Source organism: Cyprinus carpio, chromosome B12 (genome assembly GCF_018340385.1).
Source record: "Cyprinus carpio isolate SPL01 chromosome B12, ASM1834038v1, whole genome shotgun sequence".
Taxonomy (NCBI): domain Eukaryota; kingdom Metazoa; phylum Chordata; class Actinopteri; order Cypriniformes; family Cyprinidae; genus Cyprinus; species Cyprinus carpio.
In genome coordinates, this window is record NC_056608.1 from 591,762 (window position 1) to 612,218 (window position 20,457).

The 20,457-nt window shown below is 35.9% G+C and overlaps 2 long non-coding RNA genes across 2 annotated transcripts; both read left to right on the forward strand.

The window, feature by feature from the left end:
• Window positions 1–7,554: 7,554 nt before the first annotated feature.
• LOC122139078 lies at window positions 7,555–7,922 on the forward strand. The gene is made up of 3 exons (XR_006155978.1): window positions 7,555–7,598; window positions 7,682–7,762; window positions 7,846–7,922. It is a non-coding gene; the product is annotated as an uncharacterized LOC122139078 (long non-coding RNA).
• A 1,649-nt stretch (window positions 7,923–9,571) lies between these two features.
• Window positions 9,572–10,989, forward strand: LOC122139079. The gene is made up of 3 exons (XR_006155979.1): window positions 9,572–9,586; window positions 9,709–9,855; window positions 10,911–10,989. It is a non-coding gene; the product is annotated as an uncharacterized LOC122139079 (long non-coding RNA).
• Window positions 10,990–20,457: the final 9,468 nt, after the last annotated feature.

Below are 20,457 nucleotides of genomic sequence, written 5' to 3' on the forward strand. Positions count from 1 at the left end.
GTGCACGTACAATAAAGTTCTAAATCTGTGATTGGCCCAAATAATTGATTAAACTCTTGAATGAGGCAGTGAACTAGGAAGTCTTTGGCCAAGGGAGATATGCACCAGCGAGCCGCTGCAATGCAGTGTGATGGAGGGTGTTTCATAAGCTTGATTTATTATTAAGCTGTATGGTAGGGGTGTGGACTGGGTGCTGCTGGACTTTGCTATCTGAGGGACTGGCGAGACGCTGAATGGATGGAGAGACTTCTTCAGTGCACTGGGAGTGCGAGACCTGCTCATCTTCAGGAAGGAGAAGCGGCACCTTCAACGTCTCTGAGCTGGTGAGACGGGCTGCGGATCTGTGTGTGTGTGTGTGTGTGACCTGTCGTCAGACTGGGAGCATGTCACCGCTTGGAAAAAACTAACGAAGCATGTTACGCGTGCAGAACAACAGAGAGATCAGAAGCAGCCTCTGTTTCAGTAGCCAATCCCCTGCTCTCTCTGCTGCAAGCAAAAGCTGACACTAACTGGTTGTAATAAAAAGGGCAAAGTCGAAGCTGAACTCCTCGAACCTGCTGTTTAACATCCTCTCTCTCATGATGATTTCCAGTTTCTTCAGTAACACATCGCTTCAAAATTCTCAGAAGTTCCAGACATGTGTGTCATTATGCAACCATAAACCACAGTAAACATTGATCTGATTTTCCATCGCTCAAATGTGGCTTTAACTGTGCCTGAACACACACACACACACACACACACACACACACACACACACACACACACACACACACACACACACACACACACACACACACACACACATCATCTCAGTGCTTTAAAAATCATATTAAGAAAACACAGTCCACTTTTTACTAGTTTGGTTAAAAGTCTGGCTTGTACTGATAGGACAATCATTATCTTCATGATTTGATACAATATATGCAATTCTAAATTAAAATGTAATAATTGAATCGTAAAATGTATTCATTTAAAATGTAAATAATTAAAATGTAGTGATTAAAATAAAATTATAATATTTCGTCTAAATACATTAAAAATAAAAAATAAAAATCAAGATGTTATTACAATAGCATCCCCTTATGCACCATATAATTTATAACATTTAACATTAAGATTTAATAAATACAAAGTTTGTAAAATTTTTAATAATAACAAAATTGGTAATTTAAAGTAAAATTTTAAAATATATAATATTTTTTCTAAATGCATAAATAAAACCAGTAGAAATCAGTATAAAATCAATAAAATTAGTGTTATTAAAATTTTGCACCATAGAATGCAACTTTTTTATTATTAAAATGTGAATCAATTCAAACATTTAAGTGTATTAATTAAAATTAAATTTAAATGTATATTAATTTGCCTAAATGCATTAAAATAAAAACCACTAAAAGAAAACTAAAATAAGTAATTTTAAAATTTATTGGAAATTAAAAATTACTTATGTACAGTATAAAAAAGGATTTTCTGTGTATTTAGCTTTATATTGCTGTCTGAAAGTGTCAGTATTTTAATGTTCTAAAATACTTTGTATTTAAGACAGTAGATGACATTTATTGACAATTAAAACGTTCAAATATCCAGATAATATCGGTTAGTTTACAAAATAAAGATTAACTGAAATGAAAAAAAAAAATAGTTTAACTTGATGTACTAAAATAAATAAACAAACATAAACTGAAGCCTATAAAAACTGTATAGACATTTAAAAAAGAAAACTTTTAAAAATAATGAATACAGAAAATATAGAAAATGAATGTACTTAACTAGAAAATGCATTGGAAAGATGTGTTGTGTGTCTTGTATGTGTATTTGTACTGTAAACATCTTAGGCTCAGAGGTCAGAGTGCAGGATCTGCTAATAAATCTGCACTGACTGTTCATCCAGACGCTGTCATCGGCAGATGAGTGTAAATAACCTGGTGTGTGTGTGTGTGTGTGTGTGTGTGTGTGTGTGTGTGTGTGTGTGTGTGTGTGTCAGGGCGCCCAGCCCGTGGGCAGAGGAGAGCAAGCTGTGGTCCAGGCCCGGGATGGACTCATCAGAGTCATCGAGGATCAGCACTGCGCTGAGTTTCATACGCTGGCCACCGTAGATCATCTGACTGCTGACAGCAAACTACAGCAGAGACAAGCGCTGATCAGCCTTCTGGACAAGAACTGGGACACCGGGTAAATCAGCACTCTGTACACAAGCTCCACACTAAACTATTCATTTAGTTATACAGACACAGACACAGATACTTCATAGAAGTGTTTTTTACACACTGCAACTATTATAACACATGCATATAAAGGCAAAAATCTGTAATATCTGCCCGGAACTGATATTTAATATATATATATATATATATATTTAAATGATCTCCGTTGTATTCTAATACTTTATGATACTTTTTAATTTAATAATCCTGTTAAATGCAATTTTAATCAATATAAAAAATTATACTGTATATTATAATCTTATTACTCCATATATAATAAGAAATATAATACAAATATTTATAATAAATTATATATTTATAATAAATTATTTATTTATTCATATATTACATGCATAATATAGCTGCACAGTAAATTAGCACTTAATAAAAAAAAAATCTGTAATATATGCCATGACCATTTTTATATACTCTACAGTCTTTAATAGTTTTATTAAAAGTATTTTTTTTATACACACACACATTTCTGTTTTAATTATTTTTAATTAGATTTTTTTTTATATAGAAATGTATTATAATTATTTTTCTTAATTGTTGTTTCTTAATACTAATATTATAATAATACTGTTAAAAGTAATCTTTAATAAATTAAAATATAATTTTTTATACTGTACATAATGATATTATAATGGAAATATTTATTTATTTATTTGGACAGGATAGTGTAGAATTTTAGCAGTGGAATTTTAATATTTTGTGTTTAATATCCGAATAATTCAAACTAATAACACCAGAGTTTCCAGTGAATAAAATCAGCTGTTTTGTTGATGAATTAGACTTTGCATATTTAGACGTGTTATTTGGCAATTATTTGCTACTTTTCTTTTCCTCATCACATTCAGTTTAGACTACAAGCTCATTTCTTCTGCGTGGTTTTGGACATTTAGCAGCGGTGGAGAATTGCAGACAAATAGCTACACAGGAAATGCTGTCATAATGCATTTGTTAGGATTGTGCTTCACTCTCATCATGTCACTATAGACGTAATGCCTTAATCCTTCACAAATCACAGCTGCTTGAGGAGAAATCCACTCCACTTATGCTCAATCTGCCACATTTACTGCTAACAGCTCTCTAGTCCAGATTATTCAGACGCTCTGTCTGCATGTAGGAAATGGATATTAGTCTGGCATGCGGGTCACCATCTGCATTTGATCTTTTTTGATCTCATAAGCTTTAAAAAGGAGAAAATATTGTGCTCTGTTTGGGCTTGCATGGACGGATTTGGCCCGGGTTATTTAATGGACTGTGTATGATGACTGTAAAAACCACGCCAGATGCTATTTGGGAAACATGCATCAATCTATTCTCGGGTGGTTTGGTTTTATAATGCTCTTCGTGGAGACGTACAGCACCGGCTGTTCAGATGCACTCATGAAACTGCTGCTTGCGGTGTGACTCATAACACTGTCCCCTCTGTCTGCTGGCCTCAGCCTGGAACCACCTCCACAGCAGCCCGCTTTATGCTCCAGTTCCATTATTAAACACAACCACATCCACCCGCTTCTGCTGTGCTGTTGGTACTACACTGTGAGAGCCCAACTGCACACAGATTATTCACAAGTTTATGCATTTAGAGATTCCCAAACTATTACCTCTGATCTGGCCTACCATGCCATATCACAAGAGGAGGCGAGAAATGGGAAGATCATGCCACTGAAGCACATTTTCATTAAAAAAAAAATATATATATATATATATATATATATATATATATATATATATATATATATATATATATATATATATATATAATATATTTTTTTAAAATGTACAAAAATAAAAAACAATATAAAATGAATTTGGACTTAATTTAAAAAAATGTAAAAAGTATATATTTTTTATTATTGAAGTCTATTTAATTTAATTTAATTTCTAATGAATATATATATATGTATAGACGTGTATATATATATATATATATATATATATATATATATATATATATAAAAACCATAGATTATAAAATATAGATTAAAAGTTTAAAATAATTAATAATTGAATTAAAAGTTTAACCTAAAACTAAAATTAACTAAACCAAAACTAACTAAAAACTTATTAAATGACAATATATAGACATAAAACATAACTAATAAAAATGACAAAATTAATAAAAAAAAAATGACAAAATTAATAAAAAATTAATAAAAAGTGTAACTAAAATTGAAATAAAATCTTTGATTTGATCAAGCTATGATGATGTATCAATGATTTTAAAATAACACTGGTCTGTTCCATATTTTAACTTTTTCAAAATTAAAATATTAACGTTGCAAAATGTGAATGAATTTAACTAAACAGTCATAAAAACATGTTCTGAGTTCTGATGGAATTAGCAATTAATTCATTAAAGTGAATAACTAATTCATAATTGAGAATATTTTTTTACCAATTTATTAAACTTCTCATAAAGTTATTAATTTCTGAAAAACACTTTTTTTTTCATTTTTGCATGTAACCAGTAAAGAAAATGCAGTAGAAAGATGTAATTTTTTTTTAATTTTATTTTTGCATTGCAATGTAAAACACAATGTAAGTGAAATTAACAAAAAAAAAAATTTTAATGATAAGCATGTATAGTTGGATATAATGCAACATTTACAAGTTGCATTAAAATGCATGGGACAATCGCTTATATGTTGATGCAAAGCCTCTTGTGCATGAGAGCCTTTCGTGTTGTGTTACAGAGAGAAGTACTCGCGAGTACCTCCGGTTCAGGGTCTGTGACAGTCAGGGTCACTCCGCGAGGGGAGGTCAGATCCTCCTCTACCATCACCTCGCACGCAGCTGTCCTGGGTTCCCCGCCAGGACCGCCGTGGATCGAGAGCCGACCTGTCTCCTACCTACAGCCCAATTCTGTCTACATCTTCTCTGGGCGGAAGTGCACCAGCTCCTCGGCTCCCCACGCCGACACGCACACGGGCGCCAGATGCCCAGTGAATTCACCAGAGCCATAGGTAATGGATTACTAGAATTAAAAATCAACTCTGTGTTATGAGACTGAGCTGAGTTAATAATCGCTGATCAGTATGTGATCTTAATAGCTCATAGCGTCAGTATTACACAGTATTGATTTGTAGTCAATATGGAATCAAAATAAACCCTTTTAATTTTCTTGATGCATACTTAATGCATTCGTAGTCTTATATGTGCAATTAATTGATGCACAAAAAAAAGAAAGAAAAAAAATTCTGTTGAATTCTGATGATGTCATTTTTTGTTGCACACACTACTTTTCTAAAGATTGGAGTCAGAAATAATTATTAAAATATAAATATTCAAGTATGCATACATTTAAATAAAGAAATTAATACTTCAATTCATCAAGGACACATTAAACTGATCAAAAGTGACGGAAAAAAGACATTTCTAATGTTACAGAAGATTTCTATTTCAGATAAATGCTGTTCTTTGAACTTTCGATTCATCTGTGAATCCTGAAAATAAAATGTATCAGTTTCACAAAAATAAACATTGATAATAATCAGAAATGTTTCTTGAGCAGCATATCAGAATATTAGAGTGATTTCTGAAGGATCATGTGACACTGAAGACTGCAGTAATGATGCTGAAAATTCACAGAAATAAATAGTTTTGACATAGATTCTCATAGAAAACAGCTATTTTAAATTGTAATAATATTTCACAATTTTTACAGTTTTTGATAGAATAAATACAGCCTTGATGAGCTGGAAGAGAATGCTTTAAGATACAATAAAAATCTCTCTGTTGGTGTTTGATGTTAATGCAGGGATGAGACACACTGTGCACGTGGAAGGACATGATTGGCTATCTGAAGCGCTAAGCGGAAGGTGTCTGAAAAATCCGGCCTGAGGATCCTGAAGGAGCAGATTTCACGACTACAGCTCCATCACATCCATACAGTGTATCGCTACCTGTCCGCCGAAAGTGCACTAGCACCGAAAGCCCGAGACCTGTTCCAGCATGCACCTGCTGTCTTCATCGAGTACCTACAGGTCAGATATACAGATGTGGATTTAACCCCTCAGATTCCTTCAGAGCTGCCTGCGCGATCGGCTGTGCTCCTCTGTTCTCATGCAGGAGGGATGACTGGTGCCCCGGCGCTTCTATCATCTTAAGGAGGTTTGCTGGTCTGATCCGACGGGCATGCTGTTTCACAGATACAAGGAGTTGATTCGACGCTACTGACAGCTGCATACAGGAGCCCAGAGTCCTGGCACCCTTTTATAATCATTTGGAGGACATGAAGAAGTTTTTCAAGGTATGTTTCAGGTTTTGTCATTAAAACCTGTCCGAAACCAGGAGTTATTTTCATGTTATGGCCGTTTACAGAGAAATCAGCCATATTACATTTTAGTATTTTTTGTGAATTAATAACAGTCGTAAATGTAGACATCACAACCTTGTAATGTAGAGTATGGTGAATGGATATTTATTTTGAGATTTGCGATTACTTTTAACAGTGTTGTTAAATGATTTTTGTTTTTAAAGATTAACTTTCAGTAAGCATTAGATGACAGCAAAATCTAAATGTAAAAACATGCACAAGTAGATATCTTATTATGATTTAAATATATTACCATTGTACAGAGTGTACTTTATCAAAGTAATATTTGCAATAATATTAATGCAATTAGAAATATTATAATTAACATTAAAAATATCATTTAAGGAATTCCTCTTTTTGTTTTTTTCCTAAAAAATTTAATTGTTCAAAATGTTATTTGCTTACATTCTGAAAGATTAATTAGTTTTTGAGGTTTTTTTTAATTTTAATTAACACATTTTTTTGATAATAAAAATGCATTAAATCATAACACACAGAATCCAGAAAATTAAAACAAGCAACGTGGAATTTCTGAGAAAAAAAAAAAAAAAAGTTAAATAGGGTATTTTTATTGTTACTTTTTTTTTATTTAGTTGATTTAATTGATTAGACGTGCTTTTTTATTAAGATTTAATTAAACCATCAAAACAGAATCCAGAAAAATTAAAACAAACAACACAGAATTTCTGAAAAAAATAAATAATTAATATTTAAACACAAAAATTATATAAATGATTCATTTGATTTGATTAGACATGATCTGTGATTATTAAGATTTAATTACACCACTAAAACAGAATCCAGAAAAAAATTTAATGGACAACGTAGAAATGTAATTTCGTAAGTCCCTACTAATTTCTGCTACATCATTTAGATGGTACCTTTTAATATGGCAAATGCTGAAATGAATTCTGGGGAATCTTTATGATCGTTGCAGTCTCTGAGTGTGGAGCCCAGTCCGTCTATGAAGAAGTACGTGTCTCTGCTGGAGGCAGTCTGTGAGGCGCCTCTCTTATGACAGGAGATGTTGTCCAAGACGCCTCCCGTCATCTTCGCCAAACTAGGTAAAACCCAAATGATATCCAGCCTAATCCCTAACTTAACTGCTGTTCGGATGTCCTCTGATGTGCTTCTGTCTCTCTCAAAGCTGATATATGTAAGACCCGTGTTCATGGAGATCAGGATCAGGACACTCAGCTCTACCCAGTCTACTGCAGCTCTCTGAAAGGTGAGATCAACTAACTCGGTGTGTGGGTTTATTGTGCTGGTTATATCTGCGAATTTCTGATTTGGTCTTTATGGTCTTAACAGACATGGTGTCTCGTAAAAGAGTGTTTCCCTACCAAGACTAGCGGTTGGGCACATTAGCTTGTAAGCCCATGATCGCAGACAGCCAAAACCTGGAGAAGATCTTCAAATCGCGATGGTTCGCTTTGTCTGCTCAACCTGCCGCCTGCAGCCAAGAGAGAGCAGCCAACAAACCCAGGCATGAAGGTAATGTGTGTGCCGTTTACCACGATTCTTGCATTGTAATTCGCTAAAAATTACACAGTTGACTGACCTGCTAATTTTAACAAGCTTGAATTAAGTCATCACATTTCATGAAAGAAAAAAAAAGAAAATTCTCCATTGAGCTGTTTCGGGTTTTCTTCCCAACGGAAGCAACTTAACATCATAATTTGTTTAATCAAGATTCGATCAGACATTAATTTGATGTATTTGCTGTTAACTCAAAATATGCACGATGTAATTATAATTTGATTAGATTCAGTGATCTTTGATCATTCATAACAATCACTGGAATTCAATTTTATTTATTTTGACGGGATATTTACTAAATTATATTATTTGAAATCTGAATTAGAAAAAAAATAAGCCATTTATTTGGTAAAAAAGGCTTTTATATGGTGAGCATACTCAATCCAATGTTCAGATTTCTGGAAATGTATTCCATAATACTCGCAATATGAAACAATTGTCAAAATGTACTGTAATTATTTGAAATATATATTTTTATTTTTTATTATTACAACCTGTAGTGTCTTGAATTAACTCACAAATGCAAGCAAAATATAACATGCACATTTAATTAAACTCTCTGAAAATTGTTAATATTTTTTAAAATTTCAAATACTGTATACAGATAATACTATTTATTATTTTAATGATTAAAAACAGAAAATGAAAAAGTCATCAATCATTTGATGATGGCTCATTATTGGCTTGTGCAATGAGATAAGCATCATTACGACAGTCAGTAAAGTCTTTCTTTACACACTTCTGTGCTTTTTAAAATGTCTTTTAAGATGGCAAAATCTAGTATCCCTGTAATGACATTATGAAAAAATAAATAATAGTTAAAAAATACATTTATACAGGAAAAATAAATACATTTCAAAAATAAAGTTGTTAAAATTATAAAAAGATATGAAATAGTCCCTTAGCTGTCATCAAAAGGATAAACAGGTCTTCTAATGTATTGCATTATTTTTATTTTATTTTTATTATATATATATATATATATATATATATTTATTTTATTTTTTTTGCATGTTTCAACTATAAGTTATGCTTGGATAAAAGCTGCCTACTAAATGAATAAATGTAAATGTTACACCCCTAATGGAAAGTTCTCTATTTCATACATTGGCATAGCTTGGGTTTTGAATGTGTGCAGATGGGAAACACTGATCAGCATGCCACATGCATGCTTATTTTAACTCTGTAATGAGCGTATCTGGGCCATTTCCAGCTCAATTTCCCTGGGTCTGCTGGTCCCAGGCAAGCAGGAGAAGGAGGCGCTCAGCGAAAGGACCGCGAATTATTCCTGAGATTCATGGGTGGAGCTGCTCTCCCGGCGCCAAGCTGACCACCTAACCACAGACCGAGAACTACAGGCTCTTGCCTCACGGTGCAGACCCTTGGTGCGCAGCTCCGTCCCCTACATCCAGAGGTTCATCTTCCACAACGCTTGATTTCGGGAAGGACGGTACAGTGAGCTGAAGGAGAGTGGGATTTCTAAATGCATTCGGCCGCTTAAGTTTTTGGACAGGTACGCTTGGAGGCATTCTTTCTCCAGAATGCAAACCCAACAAATTACCGCTGTTGCATCATGTTCTTTCACAGGGGAGGAAACAGAAAAGTTTGTGTTTTTTTTTTTTTTTTTTCCAGCAGGTTGGGAAGCTGTATATTCACTATCGGGCTTGAGGTGCCGGATGAGAACACCATCTATGAGAGCGAGGATATTATATGCCTCCTAAAAGACAAAAAAGAGCTGTACATCCATAAAGATCACCTCTCGGCCAAACTGGACATCTGCAGGTAAAGCATCTGCCAATGAGATTCAGCAAATGCACTGTAGGGATGGGTGGGTCCATACTGAAGTACCATCGATACTGAAAGTATTGATCCTCAAAAAAATAATAAATAAAAGAAATGAATTATAAGAGGTTCTTGTTTAAATTAAGGTTGAACATATATATTATAATATAAATAATATAAATAGTATTATCGATATACTCAAATCTCCATCTAACATAATATTATCATGGGCATTTTTATTTACACAACTGTTGCATCTAAATATTTTGGGTTTGTTGCATTTAAAATTAAAAATTGGTTTAAAATTAAATTAAATTAAGTATTGCTCAAACTATGTATAATTTCAGTTTATCTGCATTTAAATTAATTTTTAAAAGTTAAATTAATTGTTAAAAAAAAACTTTGAATGTCAGAATGAAAAATGTTTTACCACAGTGAACAAACTGTTATTTGTTGTAAAACTTACCATGACTAACAGTACAGTAACCATATTTTAACCATGTGTAAACAAAAACATAATCTAATAATTTGCAGTTAAGCCCTGTTAAAGGTTAAGTCTAAAAGTTGAAAGTTTCCCTGCAGTTTTATGCCAAAATTATCGTTCTATGGTTTAATATAGAAAAGAAAAAAAGAAAAAAAAACAACCATAAATATTAGTATTGTAATTGGTAATTGTTGTATAAAAATAATAATACTAATAATAATTGTTATTATTCTCATTAAATAAATTAAATTATTATGAAATACATTGCAGTATAGTAGTATTATAGGAATATTTTTATTAAAATTTTTATAATAAAAAAATACAATTTTTAAAAATAATAATAATTGCAATTAGATATGTTGCCACAAAGTGTTCTGCCTGTTTTTAATGAAATGATGCACAAACAGATTCATGGCTGGTAAATTTTTATCTGTATGGTTATCGATATCAATGTTACTTGCCTTTTTAAGTATCAGTATCGTATGAGAAATAAAATGTGGTATCGGCCGTCCCTAATGTGATGCTTCTCTAGGCTCATGTTCGTAACTCATCTGTCTGTGTGTTATTGCAGAGAGCTGGTGAAACTGTTCACCACAGACAAGAGCTTTGCTAAAGAGCTAGAGCGCTTCCCTCCAGGGGCTTGTAGACATGTGTAAATGTGAGTATAAAGTTAAAATCATTTACATTACTTTTTACATTTAATCATTCAGCCGGATGCTTTTATCCAAAGTGAGTTACAAATGAGGTCATTAGAAGCAATCAGACCAACTAAAGAGCAGCGATTTATAAGTGCTGTGACAAGTCCTGGTTAGTCTAATGCAGTAAACAAAGCAATATTTTTTATAATAATAAAAAAAAAAAGTAGATGGAAAAGAAATAGATTAGCTAGTGCTAGAGTTAGAGGGTCAAATAAAGATGGAAGAGATGTGTTTTTAGCTGATCCTTGAAGATGGCTAAGGACTCAGCTGCTCTTGATTGAGTTGGGCAGGTCATTCCACCAGGAGGGAACAGATAATGAAAAAGTCTGTGAAAGTGATTTTGTGTCTCTTTGGGATGGCGCTATAAAGCGCTGTTCGGTTGCAGAACGCAAACTTCTAGAGGGCACATAAGTCTGAAGTAGTGAATTCAGTTAAAGGGGTGCAGAGCAAGTGCTGGTTTTGTAGGCAAACATCAATTCCTTGAATTTTATGCGAGCAGCTATTGGTAGCCAATGCAAATTGATGAACAGAGGTGTGACGTGCATTCTTTTCGGCCTTATTAAAGACTAATCTGCCTCATTCTGGATTAGTTGTAGAGGTTTGGCTGAAAGTCCCTGCCAAGTGAGAGTTGCAATAGTCCAGTCTGGACAGAACAAGAAGTTGACCAAGGAGTTTTGTAGCATGTTCCGAAATAAAGGGCCTGATCTCCCTAATGTTGTATAAAGCTAATCTGCAGGACCAGGCAGTTCTATTAATGTGGCTCCTCTGCACAATCTGACTTTGCAGCAGCCTGGAATTAAATTGCTGGTTTCGTCTGGCCACTTGCCACTGTTGCCTCTGGCTTGCTTAGTTGGGGACACTTAATTGCCAGTGATATCATCAACTTGATTGCACAGATACTATTTGAACAAAACTGAGCTGGATGATGACATCACTGAATCAATAATAAATTGACTTTAACTGAAAATGGTTAATTTTTTGTGTTTACTGTTTCGTCCTTTGGCAGTATTACACACTATTTTCCTATTTATCACTGTAATGCTGCTTTGACACAATCTGCATTGTTAAAAAGCTTATATAAGGTGAATTGGCTTTGACTCAGAAATTCAGCTGATCATCAATGACAACACCAAGGTTCCTGGCTGTCCTTGAAGGAGTTATGTTTGATGCACCTAGCTTGATGGACGAAAATGTGATGAAGTGCAAGGTTGGCTGAAACCACAAGCAGCTTCTGTCTTGGCATGGTTGGGTTGAAGGTGATGGGTCTTCATCCAGCAAGAAATATTTGTTAGACATGCTGAGATGCGAGCAGCTATCGTCGGATCATCAGGATTGTATGAGAGGTAGAGTAGAGTATCATCAGCTTAGCAGTGATATGAAAAGGCATGTTCTGAATGACAGAACCCTGAGTGATGTAGACAGAGAATAGAAATGTTCCAAGAACTGAGCCCTGAGGCAATCCCAAATAGCTAGATGTTGACATTGGAGTGGAGTTTAGAGTCAGAATGTGATTAGAACGACGAGTCTCCAGGCAGTCTGAGGAACTACAGCAGCATATTCATTCTCTCTCACACACACACACACACACACACAAAGTGTTGTTGTATATTTTTGTAAGGTGTGTCTTTTGTTCTTGTTTACAAAAAACAGATTTGGATTGAGAGCTCAGACAAAATGAATGGCCTTCAAAACACTAAATGCTGCCTCTTAAGTGAATTCGTTCAGACTGTGTATTGTTGTTGCTGGTCTGTTGGATTATATAGAGGGTTTTCTCTCACCTGGTGTGATATAGTCACTCTGGAGTCGCCAAGCATGGGCCAGGCCAGTTTTCACACAGGTGCATGAGTGACTCCATCCTGATCGCGACTCCAGAGATCATAGAGAAGAGCTGTGCTGGGTGTACTCAAAGTTGAACACATTTAATTATTAAAATACGTGTTGAATTCAATTGAAATTGTGAACCCGAGCCATGCATAAATTAGAAAATAAATTAAGAACACTAAATGAATTTACTTCTTATTAATGTATTGCTTATTAAAGGCACAATATGTAAGTTTTCGCCGCTAGAGTGTGTGTATTCAGAAGAAACAAAGGCGTAGCTTGATGACGCCAGACTGAGTGTGGAATTGTATAGAGTTGTCGCTCTCTCATCCCCACAGCCGATGCAATCCGATGGGACTCGGGCAGAAATCATGTCTATGGATGAGCTAATGATTTGTTAATGCCAAGTAGTATGAAGCAGGGGTGAGGCTGAAAAGTCAGCTTCGGCTTCTAAACGAGGCCACTGAACGAGCTTGGACACACGGTTCGAAAGCAGCAGAGGTTTTATTATGCCACAGTTGACCGCTTCTTCTCATTCCGGTCATGCATATGTGGGGTAAAGCATCTCTGTTTTATCATACTAGATACATTTGAAAGTTTTGTTTTGGTGCTACTTTGTGCAGTCGTCACCGGTCTATTAAAACGCACAACATATTAAAGCGTCTTTGGGGTTTCCATGTTTTCTACAAAACAAAACCAGAAATCGAGGGTGTATGACCTCATTGGCAGGCGACGCAATAACCAGGGACGAGCCACTATTTAAAATGCCTATTTCTCTGGATTTAAACATTCTTCAATACATTTAGGATAATGTTATACACAAGTCAGTAAAATATATAACACTGTTTGAGTGATTTTTGGATATTTTAATAAAAAAAAAAAAAAACTTACATATTGTACCTTTAATATATAAAAAATGCTTAAGCAAATCAAAGGCATGTGCTGTAGAAAAAACAAAAACAAAACAAAATAGGAAATATGTATCATAGGGAGGTCAAAATATTAGATAAAATGACCTTTTTATGACAAGGCAAAGGTGAGGTGTAGCATGACAACCTAAAAACAATAATAATGTTGATGACATTAATTTAGGTATTTTTTGAAATAAAAATTCTCTTTAAAATTATATTATTAATACAATATATATATATTGTATAATTAAGTAGAATTAGTGTAATTTAATTTATCCTATTATAATTGATATTATATTTTATAATTATTATACTAATTAATATAATACACATTACTCTCATATTTATATATATATATAATATATAAAAATAATGTGTGTAAGTAAAGAAAACTTTATTGTGACTGACATTAAGTAGTTGGTATATTAATCTCAAAGTTATTGTGATACCCAATTTTGCACCCCTCATTCAAGGGCATTAAATTATAACACAATGAAAGGCTTCCATCACATGATGTTTTGTGACTTGTCTCTATTGTAACTCAGGACCAAGCTGCTTTAAAGAGGTTTCTGACAGAGAAAACGCCGAGAGCTCCCCTGCAAATGAGGAACCATGGAGGTGCCGGCACCGTGGAAGTAAAAGCAGAAACCATCGTAAGCATCTCTCTCTGGACGCGCCTGAACTGAGGCGCGGTGGTAAGGGACAGACAGTGAGTCCCATTGCTCTGAACGCATCGGCCCCGCACAGCTGCATTTGATCCCTTTGATTTCTCCTCCAGTTTAATTCATGCCTTCCTCGCCTCATTTCATCGCCCTTCACACGACACGTGCATAGTGCACATATGCTAATGGGGTTTGCTCTGCTGACATGAAAGCCGCCAGCTGCTGCCAGGATGCGAAGGAAGAGCTGTCTCTGCTCAGCTGCACATCAGCCACACACTGTGGGCCAACCACTGCACAGTGAGACCTGTTTGGGCCAGTTTTTGTGGATGTGATCGATTCATCTGTGGCTGTTCAGCTGTAATTGTGCTGCTTGTGTTTTACGGTATCATCTCTGGTCCGGCCGGGCCAGGAGACGCAGCAGGGGAGGAGTGAAATGCAGACACAACACAAATAAAGAGGACCGGCTGGTTTGTTGCTCAACAAAGCCTCTCTCAGTAAAAAAAACAGGTGGCAGCAGTTCAGGTACAGACTGTGGATGGAGACTAATGAATATATATTCAGAGCTACTTGGCTATATGGTATATATCTTGTGTGGCTAAGGATCAGGCCCATAATGCATGTGTGTTTTGTGGAGTCAGGCAGTCAGGCTGTTGAAGAGGTGATGAAGATGTGGCCTCCTCCTGCTGCTCCCGCTACTCCGGGGTCTCGAGAGGAGCTCGTCCAATCATCAACAGCGCTCATCAGAGAACCGCCAGAGTCTCCACTGCACACAGAACCAAGAGCCTAACATGAACAGAGTCCCAGAGCAAGCAGCTTCCCCGCCACGAGCCTGGGTCAGGTCTGGCCACTAAATTTATTTATTGGTTTTGTGAAGTGGCTTTTGAAATTGATGTTTTTTGTTTTTTTTATTTTCACTGTTTTTCACCAAAAAAATTTGCCAATTAGATTTTGCAACTAAAGCACATTAAATATATAGTAAAGAATACTGAAGACTTTTTTATCCTGTATTACAGTCAGCTTAACAGGAATTACTTTTGCATGCAATTACTTTTTAAAAATGCCATATTGATTAATAGAAATTGACAATTTGATTTGTGAAAATCAAACCAGCTGTCTTGCTTAAGTTTAGCTCTGAAAAGCGATATTAAAATTAAAATACTCATTGCATATATGTATATCATTATAAAAACAGTGAATATTCAGTATTGCTCAGCTCTGTTGGCCTGGCATTTTGCTCTTTTGATTCTTGAAGGTACAGATTTATTTTGTATTATCCAAAAGAAAAAACCACCTTGGTTTCATGGTATCATGGTTTCATTTAATTAATAGTTTCCCAAATGAGGGAATTGCTAGTAAAAAGCTAATAAAAAGGTAAAAAATCGAATAAATACATTGGGCTGCACATATAATGGAAATAAAAACTGATTAGTGCAGCGAAGCTACTTCACAGGGAAGTCCATCTCTCTGCATGCAGTGAATCTGAAGGAATGCAGCGCCTGCAGGGTCGCTTTTTTTTATGTTAACTTAATTTTCTGCATTTTGTGGACAAATGCTTGCAGCAAGCTGCTTTTAGGAAACTTTTCCACTAAACACACAGAGAATTAAAGATCTGCCTGCAGTTTACCGGGCAAAATAAAAGCTTGATGGTTTAATGTTTGAAAGTGAAAAGTTTTAAGACATAAATATTAGGCATTGTAACTTAATAAAAAAACATTTACTAAAAATTAAATACTGTTTACTTGCATGTTGTGACCGTTAACTGACATCAAAGAATCGCGGAACATGAATGAAGTATTAATAAAAAAAAAAGAAAATAGTTCATGTAAAAAGGGGTTTGACTGATCTCTGTTTGCTATATTAAACTTTTGTTTGCTCAGAGCGGGAGGGAAGAGTCCGGCTGTGCAGGATGTCCAGTCTGTGGTCAGTCCTCAGCAGCCTGTGAAACCAAACGCAGCTACAGATGAAGGAGAAGAAACTACAGTGGACAAAACCAACCCGCCACCACCAGCAGCAGATGATGACCACTCAACACTGCTGTATGTGTGGATTACTATTGTTCTTCGCTTATTGCATTTCAAATATGGCTGTTGTTTTGACTTCTCAGTTTTCCATAATTAATGGAAAAATAACGTGTTTTAGATGATTTAATGCAGCGTTTCATCCAGACCTGTCCATCATTTTACATCAGATGCAGTTGCTGATGAACATGATGCAGGACAATGGACTCGCGTGATGAACCCTAAAAACATCTTTCGAAGCCTTCCAAAATTCAAGATATGAGTGCAAAAATGACCCCTGTTATATTTATATCATATGATATATTTTATAAATATCACATCAGCTTAGAGCGCTGTTTTCTCTCTCAATATCTGCACTAGTGCACATGTGATGGTTGACTCATACAAATTGAAGTTCATAAAACGTAGAAAATTTACTATTCAGGGTTAAGCATTTTAAGCTCAATATTGTCTGTTGTTCGCTTAATTGTCAACAAACATACTTCTAATCAAAGCTACATCAGGACTTCACTGTTGAGACTCATCAATACAGCAGTGGGATCTGCTACTGAATGAATCCTTTGCTTTGGAACAAACACAGTGAGCTTAATGATTCAGTGACTCATTCAGAGAGACACTCACATTGTTCTGAATGAAATGGTTGAGTGAATGATTTTCATGACTCACTCATTAAGACAGTGGTCATTCCAATAGCAATTTTTGGAACACATTTTCATAGTTTTAATATTTCAATTTCAAACATTCAAACAAAACATGTGTGAACAAAACAAACAAAATAACGCCTATGATTGTAATTTATTTATGCACTGCTGAATTAAATATTCATTTCTAAAAGATACCCCAAACGCTTTTCTCACGTAACTCAATAATGACTTCAAATGTGACCCTGGACCACAAACCAGTCTTAAGTGTAAGCTTTTTCAAAATTGTATGATTTATTACATCATCTGAGTGCTGAATAATTAAGCTTTCCAGTGATGTAGGTGTAGTTAGAGATGACCCTATTTGGACTCTGAGGGTGCAAAACAAATCAAATATTGAGAAAATCTACGCGCTTTAAACAGAATACCGTGTGTCCCCGGCAAATAGATGATTCGGTAGCCATATGCATAACTACGAAAGCCAAAAATTAGTGTCCTTACATATCCTTTTTATCGAGCTATCAAAATTGATTACAAAAAATGCCAGGATTGAACATTGATCCTTTAGCGTTAAAATCTCTACCTTATGATGTGGTTTGAACATAAAGCAACCAGCATAATCAATAAATTGCGTGTGACCTCCAATAAAAGTGTATTTTTTAATTTGTTGTGCTATTGCTGCGAAAGATAAGACCTGCGTTTTCCACTTGAAGACTGGTTCAGACGCTCCAGAGTCACAAATTGACTTCTTTTCGGGGGTGAATTGTTCCCCCTCTAGGGCTACCTCAATAAATTGGAAAGTAATTAGGGGTTAAAATATGGAATCCGCATGACCGGGGTCAGCCAAAGTCAATACATGTTTGAAATGATTTCACGTTCTTTCCAGAAGCCAAAACCCAGCCCCAGGCTCCAGAGATAGTGCTGGAGCCAGTTTCCAGGGAGCTGAAGGCCCTGCAGGCGATCCGCCCATTGGTACAGCGGTCTTGAGGACAGCGGGCCGTCTGGTAGGCAAAGCCGTGGCTTCGGAGGCAAGTGCGTGGAGGATCCTGCCGTCTGGATTGCACCATGCCCTCAAACCCTGAGTGCTGCCTAAAGACAAAGAAGACACGGGGCAGCATACGGACCAGTGGTGCGAGAGCGCAGCTGGGTCACCACTCCTTTCTCCTACACTGGCAAGGAGAGGAGAACGGACGGCCCCAGTCAACATCACCTTTTCTCAACGTGAGAAAGCGTAGCTGACAGTAGCACTGTAAACTAGATAAGGGGGGGTGTTAGCGCATTAAGACTGTCCTGCTCGTCTTGCCGGGGCAGTTGCTTTGCGAATTCAAGCGTGACCTTCACACAACTCATAAAACGATAGCACTCAAGAAGTCCTTAGCTGGAGGTGAAAGACGACGGTCAGGCGAGATCGACACTTCATGCACAATGTCTGCGAACGAGCTGGATCTGGCACTGAAGGAGAAGGAGCGGTATCACATATACCGAGTTGGTACGGCGCTGGAGATGCGCAGCACGTTGCGTCTCTGTCGTCTCACTCAAGACTCGCGCCAGCATCTGCACTCCAAGTCCCGAAAAAAACTCTTGTTTTATTCGTGTAGCCATCTTTCGTCTCACGTGAAAAATCTCGAGTTGTTTTAGAATAAACATTTCTGACCTATGTTAGGCTGTACAATTCTTGCCTTTTGCACTCTAGTCCTGTTCATATGGATTCTTTTAATTATTGTTGTTTTTTTTTAAACTACTGATTACTGTTTGTACTGATTATGTGCGATACTGTGCACAATTTGTAGAGTGGCCCGTTATCTAGTTAAAGGTTTTAAAGAATCAACATGTTTTTAATCTATCCAGCATGTTCGGTCATGTATTCCAAAGGCAGCAGATTTTGCATTGATTCTTTCATAAGCTCTACTGTTAAAAGTGTATCTTCACTCTTTGGATTGTGCTGTAAAATCAGTGTTCCGTAAATAAAAAGAAATGATTCCGAAAATGGAGAGATTTGGAATGTTTGCCGCTCTTAGATCTTTATGGACAACACACTAACAGAGAACGTTCCTCCCAACATTCTATCAGTTATTTTAATAGAACGTGCATTTAAAATGTTAGCACGAAAACATTTATACATCATTCATGAAACATTATAGTTTGTCTAATCATGAATACTGATTTCAGATGGTTCAGAGAGCATACAAAGGTAGCTATCAAGTTTGCAAAATGCTAAAATGCAACATTCCCTTATATATAATGTTCATACACAACCAAGAAAAAACAAGTTTTTAAAACGTTTTATTTAAATAATTTTTGAACCCCTCTACTTATTCCAAACATATGAGTTTTTCTGTTGGTAACCAAACAGTTGACTTATGAATGGGAAAAAATCCGTCCAACGTTCTTTAAAATGACGACTTTTTGTTGTGCTTCAACAGGAGGAAGAAACTTTTCCAGGTTTTCTTGGGCGAGCTGTCCCTTTAATTAAAGATCCTGCAGCTGGGTCTGATTGATGTCACATGATGTCATAAGAGGTTGTTGTCATTCAGGAAACTGATGTAATGTCTGAAATAGTGGTTTCAGTCTCTTTGAAGAAATGTTCCAGGTTCAAAACAAGTCCAGCTTCTGTTGACTGGCATCTGTTGTGTATTATTGATTACTCTAAAACTGTCCCCCTAACATTAACACGTGGTTCCTGAATTGGTTCTTTTCTTTTTTTTTAATTTTAATTTTTTAAAATAAAATAATAGAACCAAAAACTAACTTTGCTAGAACTGGAATATTTTTTGAGACAATCCAAAATGAGAACCTATACAGAACGTTCTCTAATGGTTATTTTTTAGGTTTTACTTTATAACCCAAACACCAAGAACGTTCTTGAAAAGAAACTGATTGACCCTTTTATGTTTGTGTGTAATAAAAAAAAACAATAAATTAAATGTTTTTTTTTCACTACACTGAGCATTAAAATACCCGTAGTTCTAAACGTACACCCTTAAAGATAAAAGCAAATAAAGCTAAGCATTTTTAAAAATAAAAAAAAACATATTATACAAATACATATTTACTAATAAAAAATGCATTTAAAATATACACCCTTAGCGACCTGACGCGAGGGAGCGACTCGTGCTGCTATTGGCTGACGCTCGCAGTGGGTGGAGTGTAATCAGGTGACGCGAGGGAGTGACCTGCGCTCTTGGCTGACGCGCGCAGTGGGGCGGGGTTTCGCCAGCCCGTCTCGGAAGCTGTGATTTCTCCAGTCTCGGTGAGGTCCGCGCCGGTGTGAGCTACGATACGGCGGAGGGACTGATTCTCAGCAGCACCGAGACACACAGATGCGGGGAAGAGAGAGCGGACACGCCCACTGTACCGTGAGAAGAGG